Below are 19,939 nucleotides of genomic sequence, written 5' to 3'. Positions count from 1 at the left end.
TGATCTCGGAAGGTTCCTGAATTCTTTTCTTATGGCTACTGTAAACAATTACCCAAAACTTCTCAGCTTAAAACAACATGCCTTTATTCTCTTATAAATCCTGGAAGTCAAAAGTTCAAAATCAGTTATAATGGGTCAAAAATCAAGGTATCAGCAGGGCTGCACTCCTTCTGGAAGTTGTAGGGGAGAATCCATCTAGCTTCTTTATCTGTATTCTTTATTCCTTAGCAAAGCAATGGATTTTCCATTAGTGCTTCCAGAGTTATCATTCCTCCATCAGCCAAATTAGCAGCATAGTATCTTGCTTCAGTCATCTCTTACTCCAAATAGTAGAAATTGAAAGGAAGAATGGAATCCAACCAAACTCCATTAATTTCAAGGTCTGGGAATATTCCTATCTGATTGGAGGCTCTGTCCTCTGTTCCTGTGGGCCTGCCATTTTGATCCAAGGCTTTTTTCTCAGAGTTGGTCTTCATTTTTTCTTGAAGGATAGTGTATGTTTACAGCAGAGACTTCTATCAGTTTGATTCCTAAGTGTAGAATTTTGGGAGTCCAACAGCCTTCCTTTATTTCATTTCATTTTTTTATTTCATTCTCTCTCTGTCCTTTTCAGTTCAAGTTGGCAGTATTTCTACTAGTATAACATTCTTTCAAAATATCTTGTTTCTACTGTATAGTTCATTCCATTCGACAAGAGGATCCTTCACACATCTTCCCTGAATAATTCCTATATCTATTTCTGGACAGCTGATATGGGATTTATGAATCAAATGCCTAATTTAAATTTTAAATTTTAACATTCTGACCTTTTTATCTTTTCAAAGCTCCAGCAACATTTTCCAGCCATATCACTGACGTTCTATTTAGGACACTATTTTCTGATAATGAATCTAATTTCAGTATCTTGTGTAATCTGAACAGACTAAGAATTTCCCAAATCATGAAGTCTTGGTTCCTTCATGCTTAATAGCTCTTTTCTCAATTTGTTTCTTTATTACTGTATATTACTGTAAACAACAAGATAAAACCAGGTCACATTTTCACCTTTTTTCTTGGAAATCTCAAATAAATATTCAAGTTCATTCTTTAAAGTTCTGCTTCCTGTCCAAAGGTAGGACACAATTAGCTGAGCTTTCTGTCACCACAAAACAAGAATACCTTTCTTCCAAGTTCCAAAACCATGTTTCTTATTTCCTTCTGAACCCTTACCTGTAGTGCCTATAATGTCAATATTTCTAACAGCAGTCTGTGAAAATTTAGGTACATTCTCTAAGATTGCCTGTTGTGTTTTTATTGAGATATAATTCACATGACAAAATTCCCTATTCTAAAGTGCACAACTCAGTGTTTTTAGTATATTCATTATGTTTTGAAATTATCACCACAATTGAATTCAATAAAATTTCTATCATCCTAAAAGGAAATCCTATACCTATAAGCAGTCAGTCCTATTTCTCTCATGACCCTGGCCCTGACATCCACTAATCTATAGTACCAGTGGCGGCGCTATAAGGCATGTTCCTTGGAGCCTCACAGTGCCTTGGCCATATGATGAATTCAGCCAGGGACTGAGGTTGAGCAAAGAACTGTGGCTGACAGTTGTGTGTTCTGTACTGGAGTTGCAGCCACCCTCTTAAGGCAAGGGACCTTAGCAGTAGGTTAAGTAGTTATGAGGGAAGTGTTTTGAGGGGAACATTTTCTGGAAGTGTAAGAAGACACTCTCATATTCAGCCACACCTCAAGACCTCACATCCTAGTTTTGGAGAGGGGATAGAGAGCTCTGGTAACTGAAGTCTATGTATTGCCAATTTCTTCAGGCAAACTCGAAGCTTAAATACTAGTTTGGAAGATTCCCAGCTGTAGAGTTCACCATTGGCATGGACTTCTTGACCTTTAGTACTAGCTGATAGGTCACCTTAAGTGCTTTCCCCTAAATCAGGATGATCTCTTAAGTCAGATCCTGGGAGGACACATATCACAACAAAATGAATCTGGGAGGCTGGGGATGTAGCTCACCTGGTAGAGTGCTAGCCTTGCAAGCACGAGGCCCTGGGTTCAATCCCCAGTACTGCAAAAAAAAAAAAAAAAAAAAAAAAAAACTGGAATGTATGATCTGCTTCTTCACTTTTAGATGCATGTTCTATCACCATACTCCTATGCAAAAAATAGACTAATCATACTGTGTACAAGAGAGATTACACTGAAAATGTGAACTTCAGTTATATGATCTATAATGAAATCAGCCCATTTAATCTTTAAAACACCACCACAAGATTGGTTGTATTACATGCCTCTTTTTACAGATGAGGGATAGCACAAGGTTAAGTTGTATAAGATCATAGAGCTAGTGAATGATAGAGCCTAGAATAAAACAGAGGTAGTATATTACCAGAGCCTGACCACCTTGCTGACAAAAGGTAAGTGGAAAGGTTTAGGGCACATAAGTTCCCACTGATGCTGGGTATGCCAAGGGCTGTCTGGGCCCTCAGAGCCACAGACCTTTTGTGAATAGTTACTTTCCCTGACACTGAACAACATTTCCCCAGTATTCTGAGGGTAACATGGAACTTTGCAGAAAAGGTGTATTTGAAGAAGATATAATTTTCCAGGGCAATGTGAAAGTTTTCTGAATCAAAATGGAGTTATTTGTGTCAACCCTAATACAAAATAAAGCTGGGAGGTTATGATTCTTATGCAGCTTCCTGATAGTAACTATCACAAAAAACTGCCAGAATCACAACCTTGAATAAAGGCCATTACAACCTCACACAAGGAAGACTTCTATAAGGTCATCTGCTCCACAACTGTCTGTGCAACCTTGGACTGGCACCATCTGTGTTATAAATCCTTGCAGGCAAGGATTATCATTTCACAATATCTTACATAATAATCTTCATTTTTGCCTTTAAAACTTTCCTTTCTTTAACCTCCTTGGATGTGTTCATAGTTTGTGGCATATGTATTGCCATTGCAATGTTAAAGTAACCTCAAATAATTATCACTATTCTTTTGAAAAATCTCTGAATATTAGTTAGGTTGACAGTTTCCATAATAAAGCACACAAGCCGAGTGGCTTAAACAATGGAAAATGGGTTTTCTCGAAGTTATAGAAGCTAGATATCTGGAATCAAGGTGTGAGCACAGTTGATTCCTTCTGTTTATGTTCTTTGGCCAAAAAACTATGAGGAGTATACCTCACAGGTAGTTTCTGAGGTCAGTTTTCTTAATTTATCTTTTCCCTGTGGCATCTGTCTTCTCCCTGTGTTTCTTCACATGATCCTCACTTGATGTGTGTCTCTATACACATTTTATCCTTTTGTAAGGATACTGGTTATATTTGACTGGGGCTTATATAATATGACCTCCTCTTAACTAATTACAACTACAGCAATTCTATTTTTAAATAAAGTGACATTCTGAGGTACTGTGGCTGAGAACTTCAACTTACACCTTTTTGTGGGATGACACAATCCAATCCATAATCAGAGAGCATTCTCATTTCATGGACTCAGTCATTTATCTTCCATCTCACTGTGGATGATGTGAATAAGGATGTACTTCCTTTTCAGAGGTTTGTGGCATCCATAAATAAGCTAGAGCAAAAATCTGAAGAAAGCAAATCTATTGTGAGGAAGAGCATACGTGCTCCAAGGAAGAAAACTGGTAGCAATTTCAGATAAATCATTAGATAAAGTTTGCTAAATAGAGTAAGACTGTTGATAAGAGGAATGTTGGGCAAGATCAGGGCCTTTGCCTGACTTAGGAGATAATTGTCTAGAAATGAGAGAACCTTCTTCACTACAACTTTGGACAAGTCATTTCCTCTGTGCTTTGTTGTCACCAATTTTTATGTACTAAATTTTGTTTCCTTCAAATTCATATGTTGAAACCTTAACTCCTGGTGCCCCACAATGTGACTGTATTTGAAGATAGGACTGTTGAAGAGGTAATTATGTTAAAACTATGTTTCAGAATATGCTCTAATCCAATTTCATTGGTGTCCTTGTAAGAAGAGATTAGGACACACAAGATTAGATATTTACATGCACAGAGGGATGACCATGTAAAGAGGCAGCAAGAAGGGAGTCATCTGCAAGCCAAGAAGTGAAGCCTCAGGAAAACATACCAACACCTTAATCTTGGACTCCAGTTTCCAGAATTGAAATAAAATACATTATTGTTGTTTAAGTCACCCAGTATCTGGCGTTTTATATCAGCTCTAATGCAATAATGTACTGCTGAATACAAAGGAATTGGATTGGATGATAACTAAGGATTTATTTGTGCACCAAGAAACTCCTAGTTGCCAGCAAGAATCCAGATGAGTCATTCCTGCAGATCTCATATTCAACAATGATATTGCTCCAGGATAGGAGCAGGGAGTAAATCAGATCCTAGGATCCCTGGCTACTGGTTGTTCTCAGGTCATGCCTTTATCAGTCCCCTTCTCAATCCATTGAAATTATGTCCTCCTGCTATTATATCACCTTCTGTTTTAGATGAAGTTTATGGTTTCTAAGAACACCCAGACACCTCTTCCCACATTCATTTTATTCTGATGGGGGTGGGTGGGGAAGAGTGTCTAAATTCGTATGATCTAGGTTTAAAGTTTCTGCCTTTATATATGGCCACTGAGGAGGTGAGGGTTCATATCTAGCCACCAGCTTTCTCCAGAAAAGGGGTTACAGGAGATAGAATCATAAGGGGTAGTACCTGGAATGCAATTCAGCAATCATTAAGAAAGTGATGGCCTTAAAGCTGCTTGAGAGGCCAAATAAAGTCAGAGGAATCCATATTTAGGGAGATATACAGCTGTGGACTAGGGCTGAGGGTGAGGACTAAAGATAGGAATCCCAGGGGTAAGGGGATCAGTTTGGAGACAAGTTCTAGGAGAGTGTATTAGGAATGAAGAGTAATAACAAGAAGGCAGAGATATTCTGAGGAAAGACACTCAAATTAGTAGGAGATGAAGAATGGCAAAAGATATACCCCTGGATTTCCTGCTACTGCTTCTTGGGTTCCTTCCCAACAGAAGCTCGAGGGTTCTTATGGGCCATTGAGGTAGGTTAACTACTCACCCCCACCAACAACCTTTGTAAGAAGTGAAACTAATCATAGATGTCCATGTATTTGATGTCTTTGTACATGATGGTCAGAAAGGGAAATAGGAAAATAATACCTCTTTTTGGAGTTAAGCTCATTTGAGTTCCATAGTGCCAGTCTTCCTCCCACCATTTAACTAAGCAGAGTGTACCAGGGTCCAGAGAAATGAACAGAGAAAGTGCAGTTGGATGCTTTTGGCCATAGCTGCCATTTGTTTGTCTTCTGTCCTAATCAGCTCTTTCACCCCACACTCCTTTCGACACCATACAACAGTCTGCCTCCACCTTGGTATAGTCATCTGTGATAGACTCTACCTCTTGCAGATTACTGATCAGCATGGAACCCAAATACTGATTGAAAAAGGAGTAATGAGGTTAAGACAGCTCTGCTTTCCCACCGTGGAGTGTCCAACCAATTTTGGTCCATTCTTCTTTGTTCTCCAGCCAAAAAACTATGAGTATACCTGCTTTCAGTATTCTCTAACCACAGAACCATAAGGAACACACCTATAGCCAACCAAGTTGAATTTTTACTCACTGCAGTGAAGGAGAATATAAATGGTGGAGATTCAAGGGGTGTTCTAGTAAGGGTGTGTTAGAATTGACATGTTTTAGGATTTGGGATTTATATTTTTGATTTTGTGGAGGGTTTGAGGAAATGAGGATTTGCTTTGAATTAGGTGCTTATAGGAAGTGGGAGTAATTTTAGAAAAATGAATAAAAATGACAATGTGCCACTTTAGAGACTGTGTCAAAAAAGGTGCTGCCCCTCCCAATTTGTTCTGGGGAAAGCTAACTAACATTTATGTGAACATTAAAGCAACCTTTGGAGAGGCCCACATGACAAGGAATTGATGTCACATATTTCAGAATCCTTAAGTCCGAATAGTGCTTATGCTAATTAACATTATTTATTTCAGTATCCGAAATACCCAGGCAAGACTTTGTCTGAAAGGTTTACTCATACATCTCTCAACTAAACAGGTCTCTATAGTAGGCAACCATCTTCAGTGTTCACAATTAATTGGCACTCTGCATCTTCAGGCAGAAAACCAACCTACTCTTTCCAGAATTCAAGATAGAGCATGTGGAAGTGTTAACAGTTTTAACAAACTGTATCACCTAAAATGCCAGACCCTGAAAGCACTAGTCTAATTCCCACTGCCCTCTTCTCAATCCCAAACACTTATTTCCAATTTTACATGGAACAACGTGAGTGTTCGTACCTGCACCCCATGCAGACTGTGATCCATGAAAAAGTATCAACTGGGGACCTACAGCAGATATCTGGGCCACTATTAATATACCTCCATCTTCACTGAGCATAAAGTCCCTTGATCTCCTTTCAGCCTTTCCATCTGTGTGATTATGTGTAGGGAAGTGTAAACTGAATATCTTAATGTGGTGACAGAGCTTTAATTTCAATGAATGCAGAGCAGAGTCAGCCTGCAAACAAGGAAATAATACCATGGCCATTGCTGACTACAAAGTCCATTAGGGCTTTAGGTATGGAGTGAATGCCAAACTCATAAAAGGAACATGGGGAGGAGGTTTGTTTTATAGAGGCTCTGGGGGAAAGGATTGTACAGTTATGGGATCTGAGTGTCAGTCTCTATAGGGGTTCCTTCATGTAGGATATTTTGTTAGCACAATGGGAAAAAATGTATTGCCTAATCCTTGGTAGCAGAGTCAATGTGAGTAAGAATATCAGGCATAAAGAGTATCTAAAGGGTTCCATGCTGTGCTGGACCCTCTCTCTATTATCAAAGTTTCCTAAAGTGACAAAACATGTAAAATATTATACAAATAGTATGAACATCTTAAATTTGAATGGATTTTGCCAAGTGAAATTTAAACTCATAGAAGTTTGATGTGAAAACCCACAGTATATGAGAAGGGCTCGTTTCCCAACACTCCTCCCATCCAAAAAAATAGTACATCTTCTTCCTTTACACTTCCAAAAATCTATATTATCATTTACTATGTTATCTCAAGTTGTGTTTTATAATTACTAAAGGTAATATGGCTTTGTTTTATATTTCTGTTGCTCTTTTGTTGTTGGTACCAGGGATTGAACTGAGGGGCGCTTAACCAACAAGCCACATCCCTAGCCATTTTTCATATTTTATTAGAGACAGGGTCTTGCTGAGTTGCTTAGGGCTGCACTAAGTTGCTGAGGCTGGGTTTAAACTCGTGATCCTCCTGCCTCAGTCTCCCAAGTCACTGGGATTATGGGTGTGCACCCAGCTCTGTTGCTCTTAATGTGAATTCTAGTTTGATATCATTTTCTTACTTTCTAGTTATTTCTATGTTAGAACAATAATATTTTGTCTGTAATATATGTGTCAATTTTCTTCCCAGTTTTCTGTGTACATTTTATGTTTTTGCAAGAAAACTACTTTTCAATTAGATGGTTATGATTAAGGAAGTCATATGGTTCAGTATTTAAAAAGTTAATGAGAAATATTTGGAGGTCTTAGAATTCCAACCTCTGGACTGATCAGTGTTAAGACAACATTAGTTACAGTGGAGGCTCCAGGAGACATTTAAAAATAACTTGGGCTTTAATGTAAGTCCAGTATTTGATTTCCTGGTTTCAGTTTTCCTACTATTGTGTTCTGTAGCAAATCACGAATCAACTCTCACTAACCAACTTTTCCCTCCCTTGTAGGTAGGACAGTGGTAATACTTATTATAAAAGGTGTGATAAGGAATGGAGGAAACCTAATGACAAATTTCTTCCACACAGAAGCAGATGGATGACTGTATTTGCTCCTCTTGTATTCTCCAAGTCCAAATTTAGGCTTGTCCCTGTCTACTACAGTTTCTCAGGAACAAGCCTCATAGAGGTTATTGCTCAGCAGAGGATTGGTCATTGCTTCTATTTTTTACTCATATTTTCTACATGCCCAAAATATAGAATATATTTTGTTATCTTAATAGAAACCACATTTCTGCTGCCTTTGCTCTGATCCCAGTCCTGTAATAGCCACTGGCCCCTTCAGTAGAGTGTGATACCATTAATATGCTATTCAGGTGGCTGGGGAGATAGCTCAGCTGGTAGAGTGCTTGCCTGGCAATCACAAGGCCCTGAGTTCGATCCCCAGCACCATGGGGGAAAAAAAAAACCTGCTTATCTTATAATATGCTATTCATCTGTGATACAATAGAGAAGAAAATTTCCAATAAGGAGATTTCATCATAAGTTCCCTTTTTACCCAGTATTTCCATTTTTTTCATTTTCCCCAACATTTATCATATCTTTTTTTTAAGTGTTAGAAATTTTATTAAAGTTAACATTCCACACGGTTATATTCAAAACAAATCAAACTGCAAAAAATTCCAAATATGCAAACTACTGTGCTGTCTTCTCCAAAGGTCAAAAATGCACAGGTTTTAATAATACAAAAGTCTTTAGAAAATCAAATCCACTGTCCATTTGTGTTGGGTAAGAAACCTTTATCTTCTTTCATTCATTTCATGGAATCCATGTTAAAAGAATCCTGTCTTGGTTGTATTTTATCACAGCACTCCTGTATTAAACCATTTTCCTCATTTCCCTATAGCTGGACTGCCATCTTGATTTCTCAGTGGTAGGGTGCCTTTGATACTCTTCATGCTGACTGGGTGTAAATGTTTCCACCAATGTCTACTATGTTGTATGGGCCCTTAGATTTTTCAGTTTGAGGAGTCATACTTTAGATAAAATACAGACTTTCCCAAAGATTTCCTTCATCCTCAAAGATAAAAGCACAATGTCAGTCTTCAAAATGACACACCTGGGATAAAAGAACTGCATTTGTTCAGAACCATTGGCAAATTAATTTTAAAATCCTAAGGCATCGGGTACGAGTATGGCCACTGGCACCTTCTGGTCTCCCACCTTCAAGACCCAGGACTGACCACCTGCACTAGCCTCCTGCCCACACCTTGTCCAATTGCAGGGACCCCTGGTGCTTCTGCAGCCACTGCGGCAGCCCGACGTTTGGCATCGTGGGCCGGTCGTCCTGGGTGCCTCGACCATGAGCTCCGGCACCTGTGCAAGGCCCGCCTCATCTCAGCCATGGCCTCCCAGCTCCTGCGGGCTTCCAGGCCACCCGAGTACAACTCCCGGCCAGCCAGAAGGCTCCTTGGCTGTGGCAAAATGTCTGACAGCTCGGGGTGCTGCTTCTCCAGCCATCTTGTGCTGTGTGTGACATTTATCATTTCTTTGTGGTGAAAACTTTCAAAATCTTTTCTTCTAGCTTTTTGAAATATGCAGTATTTTTTATTATCTATAGTCACCACACTGTGTGAAAGTACACCAGAGCTTCTTGTCCTATCTATCATGGTCCTCCTTGACCAACCTTTCATATTCCTTCTCTGCCTATTCTACCGAGCTTCTGATAATCATTATTATATTCTCAACTTATATGAGATCATTTTTTTAGATTTAAGTGAGGTCATGTGGCACTTTCTGTGCCTGACTTATTTCATTTAACTTAATGATCTCCAGTTCCATCCATGTTGTCAGAAGTGACAGGATTTAATTATTTTTTAATGGCTAATAGTATTCCATTATGCACATATATCACATTTCCTTTGATCATTCATCAGTTGATGGGTGCTTAGGTTGTTTCCATTTCTTGGCTATTGTGAATAGTACTGTGATGAACATGGGAGTGCAAATGTCTCTTTGACATACTAATTTCAATTCCTTTGAATGTATACCCAATAGGGGGATTGTTGGATCACATGGTAGTTTTAGTTTTAATTTTTAAGGAAACTTCATACTATTTTCTGTAATTGCATTAATATACATTTCCATGGACAGCATGGAAGGGATTCCTTTCTTCCACAGTCTCACCAGCAATTGTTATCTTTAGTCTTTTTTATGCTATTCATTCTTATTGGGATAGACTGATATCTCATTTTGGTCTTGATTAGCATTTTCCTGAGATTAGTGATGTTGAGCATTTTTTCATGTACCTGTTGGCTATTTGAATGTATTCTTTTGAGAAATGTCATTTCTATCTATTATCTGTTTTTAATTGGGTCATGTGTTTTGTTTGTGTGTGTGCGTGCGTGCGTGCGTGTGTGTGTGTGTGCTTATTTATTTATTTTGGTACTGGGGATTTAACCCAGGGACAATTTACCACTGAACTATATTCCCAACCATATATATACATCTATTTATTTGGGTTCCTTTGACATAATTATACACATAAGAAATTTGATTTCAATCCCCATTTTCCCCCCTTTCCTTCCATCTTCCCTCTCCCTATTCACCCTCCTACTTACCTTCCTTCCACACTTTCATTTATTTTTGTTTGGTACTTTCTACATATGCATAAAGGAAATATTCCCTTTGAGATATATATTCTGTTAGATTCATTCCATATTTCTTACCCTCTTCCTTCCTTTCTCCCTCACTCCCATTTTCCTCTCTTCTATTCCACTGATCTTCCCTATATATTTGTGTTATCACATCCCCTCCCCCACTGACTTCTTTCCCTTATTTTGCTTTAGCTTCCACATATGAGAGAAAACATTCAACCCTTATTTTTCATTTAGCATAAAATTTATAGGAATTCTGATTTATTTATTATCAGTATCTCTTTATTGAAGTAGTTTTTCATCTTCTGTATTTGCTGTTTTAACTCATTCCTTCGTAATTCTTTTCATTCATTGAACATTTTAATGATTAGTTTTTTGTAATCTTCCTCTGGAATTTCATCCTCTTCTATATCTGTGGGGTAATTTGTTGAAGGATTGTGAATTTTGGGGAGGATTTGTTTGCCTGCTTCCTCATGTATTCAGAGGTGCTGGATTTGTGCATCAATTGATATGAATTCACCTTCCTCTTTTATATGCATATACTTACATATGTAGTTATTTTTTATTCTAGGACTTTTCTGTTTTTGGTATATGAGTAGATGTCAAGCTGTAGGACAAGAAGTTCCCCTCTGTTTCTGCTTGGGGCCTGGTATTGGTGTTTTTCTTCCACAATTCTATGAGTTGAAGTAATGTTTAGGCTCAGGTGGCATTAGCTCATGTGTGGGGTGAGATTCACTGTTGCTTGGCTATTCTAATAAGTCCTGTTACTTTTCTCAGCAGCAGGATCTGCAATATGTGATCTCAAAGTGTTCTAATCACTTTCAGGCCCTCTTAGGGATGTGTAGTGTGTAGGGGAGCCAGAAGTAGCACTAATCTCAATTGCAGATGTATAGCATTTTTTAAATTTATTTTAATTAAAAATCATAAATTTACATAGCACAATGTTGTTTGATTCATTCTGTTACTTTTTCCCCTTCCCCCCACCCCTCCCAACCCTCTTTTCCCTCTATACAGTCCTTCCTTCCTCCATTCTTACCACCCTCCCTATCCCTAACCCTAAACCTAACCCTAACCCTAACACTCACCCCTCCTACACCCCCTTATGTGTCCTCATCAAGTTATCAGCGAGATCATTCGTCCTTTAGTTTTTTGAGATTGGCTTAACTCACTTAGCATGATATCCTCCAATTTCATCCATTTGCCTGCAAATGCCATAATTTTATCATTATTCATGGTGGAGTAATATTCCATTGTACATATATACCACAGTTTCTTTATCCACTCATCAACTGAAGGGCATCTAGGTTGGTTCCACAATCTGGCTATAGTGAATTGAGCAGCTATGAACATTGATGTGGCTATATCTCTGTAGTATGCTGATTTTAAGTCCTTTGGGTATAGGCCAAGGAATGGGATAGCTGGATCAAATGGTGTGGTTTCATTCCAAGCTTTCTGAGGAATCTCCATACTGCTTTCCAGAGTGGCTGCACTAATTTGCAACCCCACCAGCAATATATGAGTGTACCTTTTTCCCCACATCCTCGCCAACACCTACTGTTTCTTGTGTTCTTGATAATTGCCATTCTAATTGGGGTGAGAATCTTAGGGTAGTTTTGATTTGCATTTCTCTTATTACTAGAGATGTTGAACATTTTTTCATATATCTGTTGATTGCTTGTACATCTTCTATGAAGTGTCTGTTCATTCCCTTAGCCCATTTGTTGATTGGATTATTTGTATTCTTGGAGTAGAGTTTTTTGAGTTCTTTATAGATTCTGGAAATTAGCGCTCTATCTGAAGTATGAGTGGCAAAGATATTCTCCCACTCTGTAGGCTCTCTCTTCACATTGCTGATAGTTTCCTTTGCTGAGAGAAAGCTTTTCAGTTTGAATCTATCCCAGTGGTTGATTCTAGCTTTTATTTCTTGTGCTATGGGAGTCCTGTTAAGGAAGTCTGATCCTAAACCAACAAGTTGAAGGTTTGGACCTACTTTTTCTTCTATAAGATGCAGGGTCTCTGGTCTGATTCTGAGGTCCTTGATCCATTTTGAGTTGAGTTTTGTACAGGGTGAGAGATAGGGATTTAGTTTCATTCTGTTGCATATGGCTTTCCAGTTTTCCCAGCACCATTTGTTGAAAAGGCTATCTTTTCTCCATTGCATATTTTTGGCACCTTTGTCTAGTATGAGAAAATTGTATTTATTTGGGTTTGTGTCCATTCTGTACCATTGATCTACCTGTCTATTTTGGTACCAATACCATGCCGTTTTTGTTACTATTGCTTTGTAATAGAGTTGAAGAACTGATATTGCGATACCCCGTGCTTCACTCTTTCTACTGAGGATTGCTTGAGCTATTCTGGGTTTCTTATTCTTCCAGATGAATTTCATAATTGCTTGCTCTATTTCTGTAAGGTATGTCATTGGGATTTTAAATGGAATTGCATTGAATCTATATAGCACTTTTGGTAGTATGGCCATTTTGACAATATTAATTCTGCCTATCCAAGAACATGGAAGATCTTTCCATCTTCTAAGGTTTTCTTTAATTTCTTTCTTTAGTGTTCTGTAGTTCTCATTGTAGAGGTCTTTCACCTCTTTTGTGAGATTGATTCCCAAGTATTTTTTTTTCGATGCTATTGTGAATGGTGTAGTTTTCCTAATTTCTCTTTCTGAAGATTCATCACTTATGTATAAAAATGCATTGGATTTATGAGCATTGATCTTGTAACCTGCTACTTTACTGAATTCACTTATGAGTTCTAAGAGTTTTCTGGTGGAATTTCCAGGTTCCTCTAAATATATAATCCTGTCATCAGCGAACAGGGATAGTTTGAGTTACTCTTTTCCAATTCGTATCCCTTTAATTTCTTTGGTTTGTCTAATTGCTCTGGCTAGAGTCTCAAGAACGATGTTGAATAGAAGTGGTGAAAGAGGGCATCCCTGTCTTGCTCCAGTTTTCAGGGGGAATGCTTTCAGTTTTTCACCATTTAGAATGAAGTAGAGAAAGTTGATTGGCCAGTTTCTGAATCAGGCCACCAATCAACTATAGGTACATACCAAGCCCATAAAAACCCCTAGACAAAAATACCTGTTGGCACCCCTCTCTTGGGTCACCTTCCCTTCAGGAACTCTGCTTTCTTTTTTCTATTACTTTAATAAATCCTGTTACTTTGCTCTCACCCTTGTGTCCATGGATTTCTTTCTTTATATTCATGAGACAAACCACTCATCTGTGTTCTGTGTTACATTTATAGGGGCTTGTCCAGGATTCACAGAAAGGTAAGTAATATGAACAAAGGAGCTCTTATTTCTCTTTTCTGTGCTCTTTCTTATTGGAAAAACTGTGTTTACATACTAGGCTCCTCTCTTCCAGTTAGAAATGTTTAGCACAGCTGACATTCTTAAGACTAAGGTAACAGCTTGCTACACAGGTAAGCCAATCCCCTTCACATAGGTATTGCAAGCATTGATCCTGACTTGTTTCTATTTCCCTTCTGTGGGACAGAAGTGGTGCATGGAAGATAGGAAGGCTTGAAAGAATTGAACACAAAGACCAGGGCAACTCCCTGGTGCTGCATGAAGGTCTCATGTCCTGAGTATGACACTGACAGCCTTTAGGGATATCAAAGATCAACCACTGTCTTTCTGTTTCAGGCTGACGTAGCCCAGTGTGGGAAGGCACCCTCACATGATGAACCCTGGATCCTGAAATGAAATCTTAGTCTGATCTGAGGTCTTTGAGAAAGAGGTGACCCGTTAATCTCTGGAGCATGAGCCAAGGAGTCTCTCTCCTTCTCTGCAAAGATGCTTCTTCCACATGTATACCTTGATACTCTGGTTACTCTCTATTTCTCTTTATGTCCTACTGAACCTCCATTCTTTCATCTTCTCTCTCTCTCAAGTGCCTAAATAAAGTATCTAGAGAATGCTAGGCTTTCAAAATGCTTTCTGGGAATAAACCAAATAAAAAACTCAATGGAAAGCATCACCAAAAGACTAGACCACTTAGAAGACAGAACCTCAGACAATGAAGACAAAATTTTGAATCTTGAAAATAAAGTTGCCCAAACAGAGAAGATGGTAAGAAATCATGAACAGAATCTCCAAGAACTATGGGACATCATGAAAAGACCAAATTTAAGAATTATTGGGATTGAGGAAGGCACAGAGATACAAACCAAAGAAATGAAAAACCTATTCAATGAAATAATATCAGAAAATTTCCCAAACCTGAAGAATTAAATGGAAAATCAAATTCAAGAGGCTTACAGAACACCAAATGCACAAAATCACAACAGATCCGCACCAAGGCACATTATAATGAAAATGCCTAACATTCAAAATAAAGATAGGATTTTGAAGGCCACGAGAGAAAAGAATCAGATTACACATAGGGGGAGACCAATACGGATAGCAGCGGACTTCTCAACCCAGACTCTAAAAGCTAGAAGGGCCTGGACCAACATATTTCAAGCTCTGAAAGAACATGGTTGCCAACCAAGAATCCTATACCCAGCAAAACTTACCTTCATATTTGAAGATGAAATAAAATCCTTCCATGATAAACAAAAGTTAAAAGAATTTACAAATAGAAAGCCTGTGCTACAGAATGTTCTCAACAAAATACTCCATGAGGAGGAAATGAAAAACAACAATAGAGGTCAGCAAAGGGAGGAACTACCTTAGAGAAAAACCACTCAAAGGAGAAACCAAGCCAAGTTAAAAACCAAAAATAAGCTAAATGACTGGGAATACAAATCATATCTCAATAATAACCCTGAACATTAATGGCCTAAACTCATCAATCAAAAGACATAGACTGGCAGAATGGATTAAAAAGAAAGACCCAACAATATGCTGCCTGCAAGAGACTCATCTCATAGAAAAAGACATCCACAGACTAAAGGTGAAAGGGTGGGAAAAAACATACCACGCACATGGACTCAGTAAAATAGCGGGGGTTTCCATTCTTATATCAGATAAAGTGGACTTCAAGCCAAAGTTAGTCAGAAGGGATAAAGAAGGACATTTCATACTGCTTAAGGGAACCATAAATCAGGAAGACATAACGATAGTAAATATTTATGCCCCAAACAATGGTGCATCCCTGTACATCAAACAAATCCTTCTCAATTTCAGGAATCACATAAACCACAACACAATAATTCTGGGTGACTTTAATGCACCGCTGTCACCACTAGATAGATCTTCCAAACAAAATCCAACCAAAGAAACCATAGAACTCAATAACACAATCAATATACTAGACTTAATAGACATATATAGAATATTCCATCGATCAACGAGTGGATTCACTTTCTTCTCAGCAGCACATGGAACCTTCTGGAAAATAGACCATATGTTATGCCACAAAGCAGCCCTTAGGAAATGCAAAAAAATAGAGATACTGCCTTACGTTCTATCAGATCATAATGGACTGAGAGTAGAAATCAATGACAAACTATAAAAAGGAAATTACTCCAACACTTGGAGACTAAATAATATGCTATCATGGATAACAAAAATATCACTGAGTAGATAAAAAAATTCTTAGAGATCAATGAGAATGATGATACAACATAGCACTATGAAAGTGTTACTAAGAGGAAAATTCATTGCATGGAGCACATTCCAGAAAAGAATGAAAAGTCTACAACTAAATGACCTAACATTACAGCTGAAAGCCCTAGAAAAGAAAAACAGAATAACAGCAAAAGTAGTAGAAGACAGGAAATAATTAAAATCAGAGCTGAAATCAATGAAATTGAAACAAAAGAAACTATTCAAAAAATTGACAAAACAAAAAGTTGGTTCTTTGAGAAAGTAAACAAAATAGACAAACCCTTAGCCACACTAACAAAGAGAAGGAGAGAGAAGACTCAAATTACTAAAATTCATGATGAAAAAGGAAATATCATGACGCACACCACTGAGATACAGAACATAATGAGAAGCTACTTTGAAAATCTGTATTCCAAAAACATAGAATCTACCGAAGACATTGACAAATTTCTAGAGACATATGCTCCTCCCAAACTGAACCAGGAGGACATACACAATTTAAACAGATCAATATCAAGCAATGAAATAGAAGAAGCCATTAAAAATCTACCATCCAAGAAAAGCCCAGGACCAGATGGATTCTCTGCCGAGTTCTACAAAACCTTCAAAGAAGAACTCATTCCATACTTCTCAAAGTATTCCAGGAAATAGAAAAGGAGGGTACCCTACCAAACTCATTCTATGAAGCTAATATCGCCCTCATACCCAAACCAGGAAAAGACACATCAAGGAAAGAAAATTTTAGACCAATATCCTTGATGAATATAGATGCAAAGATCCTTAACAAAATATTGGCAAACTGTATCCAAAAACATATTAAGAAAATCGTGCACCACGATCAAGTGGGGTTCATCCCTGGAATGCAAGGATGGTTTAACATTTTTAAATCAATAAACATAATCCATCATGTCAATAGGCTTAACGATAAGAATCATATGGTTATTTCAATTGACGCAGAAAAAGCATTTGACAAAATACAACACCCCTTCATGCTCAAAACACTAGAAAAAATAGGGATAGTAGGAACATACCTGAATATTGGAAAGGCTATTTATGCTTAGTTCATGGCCAACATCATTTTTTTTTGTGTGTGTGTGTTACTGGGGATCGAACTCAGGGCCTTGTGCTTGTGAGGCAAGCACATCTGAGCTATCTACCCAGCCCCCAACATCATTCTTAATGGAGAACAACTGAAACCATTCCCTTTAAAAATGGTAACAAGACAGGGATCTCCTCTTTCTCCACTTCTATTCAACATTGTCCTTGAAACTCTAGCCAGAGCAATTAGGCAGACTAAAGAAATTAAAGGGATATGAATAGGAAAAGAGGAACTTAAGGTATCATTATTTACTGATGACATGATTCTATATTTAGAGGATCAAAAAAACTCCTCCAGAAAACTTCTAGAGCTCATCAATGAATTCAGCAAAATAGCAGGCTATAAAATCAACACGCATAAATCTAAAGCATTTTTATACTCAAGTGACAAAACAGCTGAAAGGTAAATGAGGAAAACAACTCCATTAGCAATAGCCTCAAAAAAAATAAAATACTTGGGCATCAATCTAACCAAAGAGGTAAAAGAGCTCTACAATGAAAACTACAAAACATTGAAGAAAGAAATTGAGGAAGACCTTAGAAGGTGGAAAGATTTCCCATGTACTTGGATAGGCAGAATTAATATTGTCAAACTGGCCATACTACCAAAAGTGCTATACAGATTCAATGCAATTCCAATTAAAATCCCAATGATGTAACTTACAGAAATAGAGCAAGCAATCATGAAATTCATCTGGAAAAATAAGAAACTCCGCATAGCTAAAATAATCCTTAGCAGGAAGAATGAAACAGGGCGTATCGCAATACCAGAATTTCAACTACAAAGCAATAGTAACAAAAACAGCAAGGTATTGGCACCAAAATAGACAGGTAGATCAATGGTATAGAATAGAGGACATGGACACAAACCCAAATAAATACAATTTTCTGATACTAGACAAAGGTGCCAAAAATATGCAATGGAGAAATGATAGCCTCTTCAACAAATAGTGCTGGGAGAATTGGAAATCCATATGCAACAGAATGAAACTAAACCCCTATCTCTCACCCTGCACAAAAATCAACTCACAATGGATCAAGGACCTTGAAATCAGACCAGAGACCTTGCATCTTATAGAAGAAAATGTAGGTCCAAATCTTCACCTTGTTGGCTTAGGATCAGACTTCCTTAACAGGACTCCTATAGCACAAGAAATAAATGCAAGAATCAATAACTGGGATAGATTCAAACTAAAAAGCTTTCTCTCAGCAAAGGAAACTATCAGCAATGCGAAGAGAGAGCCTACAGAGTGGGAGAGTATCTTTGCCACTCATACATCAGATAGAGCACTAATTTCCAGAATCTATAAAGAACTCAAGAAACTCTACCCCAAGAATACAAATAACTCAATCAACAAATGGTCTAAGGATATGAACAGACACTTGACAGAAGAAGATCTACAAGCAATCAACTAACATATGAAAAAATGTTCATCATCTTTAGTAATAAGAGAAATGCAAATCAAAACTACACTAAGATTCCATCTCACCCCAATTAGAATGGCAATTATCAAGAATACAAGCAACAATAGGTGTTGGAGAGGATGTGGGGAAAAAGGTACACTCATACATTGCTGGTGGGGCTGCAAATTAGCGCGGGCACTCTGGAAAGCAGTGTGGAGATTCCTTAGAAAACTTGGAATGGACCTACCATTTGACCCAGCTATCCTACTCATCAGCCTATACCCAAAGGACTTAAAATCAGCATACTACAGAGATACAGCCACATCAATGTTCATAGGTGCTCAATTCATAATAGCCAGACTGTGGAACCAACCTAGATGACCTTCAATTGATGAATGGATAAAGAAACTGTGGTGTATATATATATATATATATATTTGTGTGTGTGTGTGTGTGTGTGTGTGTGTGTGTATACATACACACACAATGGAATATTACTCAGCTATAAAGAATAATAAAATTATGGCATTTGTAGGCAAATGGATGAAATTGGAGAATATCATGCTAAGTGAGATAAGCCAGTCTTTAAAATACAAAAGACGAATGATCTCACTGATAAGCGGATGATGACATGTAATGGGGGGTTAGGGAGGGGGGAAGAATGGGGGAAGGAGGGACTGTATAGAGGGAAAAGAGGTGGGAGGGGTGGGGGGGAAGGAAAAAAATAACAGAATGAATCAAACATCATTACCCTATGTAAGTGTATGATTATGCAAATGGTATGCGCTTACTCCATGCACATTCAGAAACAACATGTATCCCGTTCATTTACAATAAAAATAAATTAAAAAAATGCTTTCTGGGATCCAAACCAGAAGTCTTCCCCTGGTGGACACATGCTAAACAGGGACCCATTGTGGGAGATTTTCATCATAGAGCTCATGTAGTTTCAAAATTAGACTGCTTTGTAAGTTCTCTTGTGCCAGGCTAGCTCATATGGAGGGTGAGGACGCAGAGTCACGACCCAGACTCTGGGAGTTGGATGGAAGTAGGCTTGTGGTGAGTAGCCTGCAAATTTGTTTATTGTGGGAATAGCTATACATTTTATAGGTTTCTTGCACAATCACAGTGTGCCACTGGGGATCAGACCACCAGGTAACTGTACAGGCTCCCTTGGTAACACTGAGTCAATTTGGGGGAGTTGTGTACTTTCCTAGGTATCCCAAGCAGAATGCTCCTCCCCACAAGTTTTCCTTACACACTTGAGACATTCACTGTTGCCAGCCAAGAACCAGGATTTCTCCAAACATTTCCCCCATTTTTATTAATTTGGACAAGGGATTCCTTCAGGAGGAGTTGATTGACCTGAACCCTTTGATTTTTTTGTTGAAAAAGGACCACAAACATTTAAGAATTTCAAGTATTATAAGAAAGTGTATACAGGCTAATCCTAACA

Source organism: Sciurus vulgaris (genome assembly GCF_902686455.1).
Source record: "Sciurus vulgaris genome assembly, chromosome: X".
NCBI classification, from domain to species: Eukaryota; Metazoa; Chordata; class Mammalia; order Rodentia; family Sciuridae; genus Sciurus; species Sciurus vulgaris.
This window is presented reverse-complemented; position numbering follows the sequence as displayed.